This window comes from Gossypium hirsutum, chromosome A10 (assembly GCF_007990345.1).
Source record: "Gossypium hirsutum isolate 1008001.06 chromosome A10, Gossypium_hirsutum_v2.1, whole genome shotgun sequence".
Taxonomy (NCBI): domain Eukaryota; kingdom Viridiplantae; phylum Streptophyta; class Magnoliopsida; order Malvales; family Malvaceae; genus Gossypium; species Gossypium hirsutum.
Window position 1 is genome coordinate 113,237,397 of NC_053433.1, and position 9,611 is coordinate 113,247,007.

General features: G+C 35.6%; 1 long non-coding RNA gene across 1 annotated transcript; it reads right to left on the minus strand.

Annotated features, from left to right (window-relative positions):
- Positions 1–4,571: 4,571 nt before the first annotated feature.
- LOC107897803 (uncharacterized) lies at positions 4,572–5,837 on the minus strand. The gene is made up of 2 exons (XR_001684283.2): positions 5,027–5,837; positions 4,572–4,944 (listed from the first exon to the last, which is right to left on the minus strand). It is a non-coding gene; the product is annotated as an uncharacterized lncRNA (long non-coding RNA).
- Positions 5,838–9,611: the final 3,774 nt, after the last annotated feature.

Genomic DNA, 9,611 nt, shown 5'->3' on the forward strand with positions numbered 1-9,611 from the left:
CCCTAAAGGTTAGGGAGGCTGTCGATTTGGGTTTATAGCCCTAAGGGTTGTGATAATTACTTTATTTTGATAATAGTGTGATCTAGAGGCTGTTGATCAAGGGCTTGGACAAGTGGAATAACTGGATCTAAACCTAGTCGCTAACTTCGGCAAAGGTAGGATTGGCCGAATATGGCAAGGGGTTAATATGTAGTTCGTTTTCGATAGTTAGATTAACGTGGTAGTAATACAATTGTGAGTACTTCGTGCGTGGATCTCGTCAACGAATCGTCATAAAACAGGTGTGTAAACGACACCCACTCATAGACTAGATCGGCAAAAGCCGAAAAGCCGATATTTGTGAACTTGCGAGCGTGCAAGCGCTTGTGAGGTGGTTTGGTTGTTAATTTTGGTAATCGCAAGCAGTATGATTACAGAGTGTGCAATTTCGTGCACTTCGGTATATTTGGGCTTAATGGGCCGAAAATGGGGTAGTGGGCCAACGGGCCCAATTCGGTAAAAACGATCGGTAAGTGTTTCTATTAATGCGTTAATGATTATAATATGTGTGTAAACCCTAAAATAGTGAATTTTACTAAAATACCCCAAAGTATGAAAATTACCATTTTACCCCTAGGTGCAAAAAGACCGTTATACCCCTAGGGTTAATTTTGACTGAAATGCATGATATTCGGATTCTGTTTGTTATATGCCATGACATGTATATCTGTTGCATGGGGTTGGGTTTTGTTATGGAGGAAGAACCCGTTCTGGTGGCTGTGCCACATATTCCGATATAAGCAGCTTTACTGCGGATTATAGTTAGTGCCGCAATCGGTGCTAACACTGTAAGTGTAGGGATGGCGTGGGTGATTTATTCCCCACAGGAAGTGTAGGGATGGACGGGGGAAGTGCAGGGTTAGATGGGGTCATCATGCATTAATCATATGAGACTGTTTTGTTATGCGCCAACTGTATCGAAATGGGCCCAGATTGATACTGATATGGGCTAGGCCCAGTATACTCTGATGCTGTAATGGGCTATGGCCCAGATTAATATTGATATGGGTTGAGGCCCAGTTAACACTGATTTCTGAATAGGGCTTAGGCCCAATAAAGCTTGAACTGATTTGGGCTCTGGTTGGGATACTTTACACACTGAGTTTTCCAAACTCACCCCCCTTTTTCCCATCTTTGTAGGTGAGCCTTAGATCGGTGGACTTGGAGCTGGGTGGGATTCAGAGTGGCCACGAAGATTAAATCTCTGGTTTTTAAATAAGTTTCGATTAGCTTCCTTTCAAATTTCGCATTTATTTTTTATTGTTTCTATTTTGGTTAAAGTTGTAATAAGGTCACTCTATTATTTTTATTTTGGGTTTTTAAATTACTTAAATCGTTTTCAACTTGAGATTCACATCACTTAAATTGATTCCTTAAAATTGGTTAGCTCTAGGGCGCATTTTATAAAAGTTACTTATTTTTAAAATATCACGATAACCGAGCAAAGCTTCCGTAACGTAAATGTTTTCAAAGGAAATAAATATTTTAAATAGACTTAAACTTAGTTTGTTGTTCGTGGACAAGTAATAAGCTTAAAGTGTGGCAATGGATGTATGCATGTCTAGGATTGGATCATGGAAGAGCTAGGTACTTAAGCAGTCTAATTGACTCACCTCCTCTTTTCTTGAATCCTACCTGGTGCATAGTATCCATTCACTTTAAGCCATAACAAAGAAGGTTTGATTTTTCGATACTTAACTGTTTTTTAAAACAACATGTTTCTGCCACTACAAAGGTTTACAAGTTTTCAAAGTTTTCCATAAGACTTTACAAGGTTGTTAACAATGTTTTGATTATTACAATGAATCACGTTTTGGAAAAAAAAAATAAGGCTAAGGTTTTATACAAGTTTAAACGGTAAAAGTTTCTAAACATCAAGAAGGGTTTTCAATGAAAACATGGTTTTCAAAAAATACTTCAATGTGACACGCCGAATTCGGTCATAACGTCTGGGCCGGGTTTGAGGTGTTACAAGACTCATGGACTGTTTTGGAAAATCTCTATAATGATGAAGATATCCCCTGGTTTGTATGTGGAGACTTCAATGAAATTATGTATGGGTTTGAAAAAAAAGGAGGTTTGCCTAGAGATGAAAAAAGAATGGAACTGTTTCAAAAAACATTGGAAGAATGTCAATTGATTGATGTGGGTTTTTTGGTAGCTGGTTTACTTGGGAGAGATGAAATTTACCAGAGACAAACATACAAGAACAACTGGATAGGGGTGTGGCCAATGCGAAATGGATGCTAATGTTTCCCGAGGTAAAAATTCAACACCTGGTACATTCTTTTTCTGATCATTGTCCACTTTTAGTTGTTACAAAAAGGGAAAAAGTACAACGAAAAGGAAATAGTTTCAAATTTGAAGCTTGGTGGACGTTGGAGGACTCTTTTGTTGATGAAGTCAAACACGTATGGGTAATGGCATCAGGAGACTTATTGCAAAAGTTGGAATTTTTAAAAAGGGGCTTAAAAAAATGGGCTGGGCGAATACAAATGAAAAGGAATTGGAGAAAGGAGTTTTTGAGAGTAAAATTATCAGAACTAGTTGAAGCTGAAAAGGATGATAGGAATTTGGTTGAGATGATTGATACAAAGATCCAGCTGAACTTTGAGATCGAAAAGGATGAATATTATTGGGAACAAAAGGCTAGACTGAACTAGTTGAAATTTGGCGATAGAAATACAACATTTTTTCATATGCAAGCAACACAGAGGCGATAAAGGAATCTGATTAATAAGCTACAAAATGAAAGTGGGTGGGAAACGGAAGACCTTTAAGAAATTGAGAGTATTGCATGAGCTTATTTTTAGAACTTATTCACAACAGGAATAAAGACAATTCTGAACATTTACGTTTGGGTATCGATCGCTGTGTCTATGAGGAGGAAAATAGAAAACTTACAGCACAATATACTAAAGAGGAGATTAAAGAGGCATTGTTCGAAATGGGATCTACAAAAGCACAGGGGGAAGACAGATTCCCAGCTTTATTTTATCAAAAATGTTGGCATATCATTGGGGAAGAAGTAGTTTCTTTTTGTCTTCAACTTTTGAATGGAGATATGAAGGTTAGTCCAATAAATTTAACACATATTGTGCTTATTCCAAAAATCACCAACCTTCTAATATGACACATTTTCGACCTATTAGCTTATGTAATGTTATTTATAAAATACTGGCAAAGGCTATAGCAAATAGATTTAGAGGAGTTATTGATAATTGATAAGGTGTAGAGTGTTTTTGTGCCAGGAAGATTAATATTGGATAATATATTGCTAGCCTATGAAATTCTACATATGCTGAAACAAAAGAGATTGGGGAAAAAAGGGTTTTATGGTTGTCAAATTAGATATAAGTAAGGCATATGATAGGGTTGAGTGGAATTTTGTCAGGGACATAATGATACGGATGGGATTTGCTAAAAATGGATTGATTCTATTATGAAATGTATGTCTACTATTTCTTATTTAGTAGTGGTGAATAGAAATATTGGAGAAATTTTTTGCCCAACTAGGGGGCTTTGACAAGGTGATCCTTTGAGTCCGTTTTTATTCCTAATATGTAGAGAGGGTTTATTATGTCTAATGAGACTAGCAACAAGAGAAGGATTCTTAAAAGGTGTCAAGGTTAGTAGAAGTGGCCCACATGTGTCACACTTATTATTTGCAGATGATTGCATATTATTTGGGAAGGCAACAAGAATGGGAGCTTCCGTAATCAAGGAGATTCTACGTGAGTACAAAAAATGTTCGGGCCAGTGTGTAAACTTTGACAAATCAACTGTCTTTTTTAACAAAAATACAATGGAGGATGATAGACGATTGGTTGTTAATTTGTTGGGAGTACGAAGTTCAAGTGATCCAGAACGTTACCTAGGGTTGTCGAATATAGTTGGTAGAAGAAAAAAGGAATCTTTTCAAGTTTTGAAAGATAGACTAAAACAGCACATTGATAACTGGAGTATTAGATATTTGTCTCAGGGTAGAAAAGAAATTTTCATAAAGGCTATTTTACAAGCCATACCGACATATTCAATAGCTTGCTTCTTATTACCAAAATCATTCTGTGATGAATTGGAAGGTATTATTGCTAATTTTTGGTGGCAAAAGGGAAGTGGGAAGAAGGGAATTCACTGGTGTTCTTGGAAAAATATTTGCATTTTAAAAGAAAACGGAGGTTTGGGTTTTGGAAATTTTAGCCAATTCAATATTGCGTTATTAGCCAAGCAGGGCTGGCGCCTTTTTAATTACCTGAATTTTTTATTAGCCAGAGTCCTTAAAGTAAAATATTATCTGCATTTGAATTTTTTAAACGCACAGTTGGGAAATTTACCTTCATTTACCTAGAAGAGCATTTAGGCAGCAAATGGTCTTCTTCGGAATGGGCTATGCTAGAGAGTTGGAAGAGCGAATGAAATTTCTATATGGAATGATTGCTGGATCCCAGGGATTGAAACAGATGGTTGACAAAACAGAGAAGACCATGAAGAATTGCAAATTGTAGTAGATCTAATTGATAGCACAAACAAGATATGGAAAATGAAATTAATATACAATACCTTCTAAACGGACATTGCCCAAAAGATCTTGCAGAAGCAAATCATGAAGATTTTCAAGTGTGGAAAGGAGAACCTTCCGGAGAATATTCAGTATGAAGTGCTTATAAACTATTACAAGATGCTAGCTTGATTCCTAATAGTTATTTAATACAGGCCGAAATTAAAGACTTCTGCAGAAAATTATGGGATTTAAAACTACCATAAAAAATTACATTATCAGTATGGTAGATCTCATGGAATTTTATCCTTACACTAGTCAACTTTAGACACAAGCGACCACAAATGTCAGATGTCCTCATTGTTTTGTCGGAGAAGAGGACAACCACCATGTCTTTTGACAATGCCCTACAATCATAGAAGTATGGCAAAATCTTAATCTCTCTTGGGTCACAACTCATATAAATCATAATATCTGAGAGTGGCTAACCTGGGTTTTCAAAGAGGGTACCAAGGAACAGTGTCAAACTTTTTACTGTACTTTATGGTCTATCTAGAGCTCATGGAATCAGCATGTTCATGAAGGAAAAACCATTTTAGCAGAACTTGAAGAGGTACGAGAAAAAAAGCTCAACTTTAATACTGAAAGAGTTCACAACCAAATGGGAGGGACAACAAGTGTGATGATTCAGTTTGATGCAACTTTTGACAACAGAAATTCTAGATCGGCATCAGTTTCAGTGTTCGGGATCAAATGGGTGAGTTTAAAGCCTCAAAGACGACTCTTCATTATAACGTCTCATCCCCGTTCACAGTAGAAACTCATACAGGTTTACAAGTCATCAAGTTAGTATCCTTAATGGGTTTAACTTCAGCAACAATAATGGGAGACTCGAAAACAATAATCAAGAAATGCCAATAAACAAAAATGGATAAATTAGTTATTAGAGCGATTATTAGAGACATTCAAAGTAAAAGAACTTGTCTTCAAGAGATTTCTTTCCAGTTTATCCACAGATCAGAGAATACTCGGGCCCATAAACTAGCAAAAGAAGCATTAGCAAAACTAGCGTACCTAGTGAGGGAAGCGTTGAACCACAGTGATCTTGCTCCGAAAGGAAGATGGAGAATAAGGCTAAACTGAAATTGTTTTGGGGAAGAAATGAAGTAAAAGATAGCAGGTAAAAGAAATTTTTTGGGGAAAAGCTATCTGTTGAACAGACGCGACTGTTGACATGAAAAGAAGAAAAGATAAATGGTGTATAGGCTATTCGATGTGACTAGGAAAAAGCATTAGGTTTCCTTTTATTAATTATTTCTTTATTGCATTAATTGTTTTGCTTCTTCTTCTGTTTAATTTTTAGTACCAGGCTACTCACTAAAAATAAATAGTAAAGTCCATATCTGTTTATGATGCGGTCGTTGAAAGCACGAAAAATATCCTATTCCCTATAAAATAATGAAAAAGAATAGTAAAGGGGAAGTACGATCGAATCCTCAGGGACCGGATTGCACGGATGCTTGTTTCTCGAAATCCTGGGTAGAATCGTACCGAAGAAAACTTGCGTTCCCAAAAAAATAAAAAATAGAATTTTAAAGTTTTTGATCTGGGAGTGAAATAAAATAAAAACGAAATTAAAAGTTGAATTGAAATTTTAGAAATTAAAAGTAAAAATAAAGTTGAGAAAAAGATTTGTTATGGTGGATTTCCAGCCTCCGGTTATCTCCATTCGCCTTGGTTTCAATTCTTAGCTTTTAAGTGACCCTTTTCAAGTAGAGTAAGTTAGTTATAGTGGAAGAGGACGCCTACGACCACCATCTCTAAGAATTTAGACTTAAGGTTTGGCAGAACCTGACTCTAGCCAATAATTACTTTTGTGGGACTATCTTCTGCTAGATCATCACTTCCCAATGGTGAATAGCACGCTATTTTGTCTCTTGGACTCTCCAACCTCTGATGCAAAAAGCCAACGAACCAACTGTGCAACCTTCCCAAAACGTACAAAGCGGTCGTTCCTTGCACAAGTTGAAAAGATCACCTATTAAGGGACATGGACAGAAGCGTCAGCCCCATAATGCTGAGAAGCGATGAATACCTTGTTGAGAAGGCTAAGCGCGGATTCTAAGCCTCATGAACCTTTTTGGGGAATTTCAACAACCTTTGGCTAGATTAGATTTAGTGGCTAATGATTTTTGGGGAAAAACAAAAATAATGGAAAGATAATTTTTATTGAAAGAAAATATGGAAAGAACAAAAATATTAATTTATGGGGAAGAGAGTGTTTACAGTAAAAGATGGCCAAAATTTGTGTCACTTCATCCCCTATTTATGGTACTAAGAAACCTAATCTATTCCTAATTAAATTCTAAAGATAAATACAAATAAATAAAGATAATAAAAGATAAATGAAAATAAATCCTAAAATTAAATCTAAATAATAATTCTTAATAATTATCCTAATATAATTGGAATTAAGATAGAGTCTTGTGTTATAAAATCTCTTTTTTTGTATTTTTGCCTCAAAAGTCTTCCATACTTTGCATTTTCGGCACCACTTCGCTCCTACTTCGCATTCTGGCCCAATTCATCTTTAATTTCATATTTTTTGCTCACAAATTTCCTTTTGCCTTCAATTTAGTCCCTACAAGACAAAGAGCCATAAATAGCCCAAATTAGTAGGATCATACTCAAAATAAACATGTAATTAGCACATAAAATATGTCATTCTAGAGTATTATCATATTCCCCCTACTTAGCCCATGCTTGCCCCCAAGTATGGTTCGTGTCCACCGTGAAAATTAAATACTGCCATGAAAGAAATACTACTCCAAAGTTTTATAAAAATTAGTCAAAATGCATATGAAAAATAAAGAGAAACCTTAGCTTTCTTTAAGTAAAATTGAAAATGTATTCCAATTAACACACACAAAAATGAAGATCGACTTGGATTATTTCATGAAAATTAGGTAATTTACCAAACCTATCAAGACACCCTATTCGTTTCTACCTTTAGTCCCCACACTTTATTAATATGTCTTTTTTGCTTTCTTTTTTTAATTTAACTTTATTTATTTATTTTTAATTAGGAATATATTGAACATTTTGATGCGAACAGAGGTGACAGCCAAGCACCCTACCCCGGTTACTCAGCCCAACATACTCCTAATTTTTATTTTTCTTAAGAACATATCGAACCTTTTGACATGAAAAGAGATGACAACCAAGCACCTTACCCCCGTTACTCAGCCCAACATATTCTTAAAAATTAATTCTAGCTAGTAGAGTTTTACTTAACACGTCACACAACCTTTTGACGCGAAATAGGATGGCAACCCAAGCACCCTACCCCGGTTACTCAGCTAGTCACGTTTTAAGTTGTACTCATAACCACGGAAACATTATTATTTTTTAACTAATTTTTAATTTTGGAAGACTTAGGAGCAACAATCAAGTGTCAAAAATAAGTTTCAGCAACCACTTTAATAGTCATGAACATATTTTAAGCATGCAATTGTATTAAGGGTCCTTTTTTCATTTAGACTTAATCAAATTTACTAAAAGTAAATTAGGGTTAACTCTATTAATCATAATTATTCAGCCTAAAAGAAATAAAACAATGGAGATGCAATTAAACAAACAAAATCATAACTAACTCAGTAGACAAAAATCATGCATGGGGTCAAACAGTGGGCAAGTCGTGGTCACATTCTTGGGCATGAAAAGAGGCAGAATATTCTTAAAAAAATTATATGGACAACAACGACCAAAGCAGCAACAACAATAAAAAATCAACATCTAAAACAACAGAAATAATGAGGAATGCCTCCCCCTACTTAAAACACATAGTCCTCAATGTGGAATAAATTATTAAATAGGTGGAAGAAAATTTTAGAAGAACTCCCCGTGTAATTATTGTCAGAGAGGACAACGCACGCGGAAATGAGGGTGATGGTGCGGCGATTTTGTGCCGAAGGAAAGAAAAAGGAGAATCGGCGAGAGGTGGCGATGGGGTAAGTGACGCGTGTGGTGGCGGCTCGACTTCGGGTTCTCACCATTGTGGCTTAAAATCGGTGATGGGAGGGGTGGTGGAGAAGTTTCAGTGGCTAGGGGATTTGGGAAAAAAATGGTAAAAAAAAATTAAGGTTTTGGGTTATATTAAGCTGAAAGATGGGTGTTTGGCTGCAGGATTAGGATAGTCATAAAGCAGGGATAGCTTATTCCTGGTTGGAATAGGGGTTGGATAAGGGCTGTTTGCATGCAAATATTTTGTTTCTCTCTTTTTTCTCCCTATTTTCGCTTCGATTTACTTAGACAGAAGAAATTAATTTTATCAATATCTAAAAATAAAGTAATAAATAATAAAATAAAATAATAAATACTAATAAAATAAAATAAAATAATAAATACTAATAAAATAAAATAAAATAAAATAATAAATAATAAATAATAAAAATTAAGAAAAGTAAAAAATAAAGGTTGGGTTACCTCCCAACAAGCACTTGTTTAACGTCGCTAGCTTGATGCCTCAACTAGTATTGGGGCTGTTCCAGCTGAATTCTTTCATTCGTATGGGTTTGGAAATTCCTCTTTTTTATCACATCCATCATATTTGGGTTTAATCGTCCTTACGCCTCTTTTATTGGTTTCATATTTTCCTTCAAGGGGTCGATCCCTTTTAAGCTGGTAATAGTCTCATCATTCTCCAAAAATGTGAATTTAAGATGCTCGAGATATGGTTTTGATTTCGGATCTGGTACCTGCACAACAGAAGGTAGAAGTTTAGTATCCATAGGAGCCAATAATTTATTAACAGATTCAAAATCATCAAACATCATTTTAGATTTATCTCCATAAGATTACTCAAAAGTTTTTTCTACTGATGAGTCAATTATGTCGACACAGTTTACGTCCAAGACTTCACTTGAGTGACTAATAGTGTCATAAATGTTAAACTTTACGATCTCCCCGTCAAACTCCATCGTTAGGGCTCCTCTTCGTACGTTAATCTTAGTATTTGCAGTACTAAGGAAAGGTCACCCCAACAAGATGTCTGAAGACCCAAAAGCGTTATCCT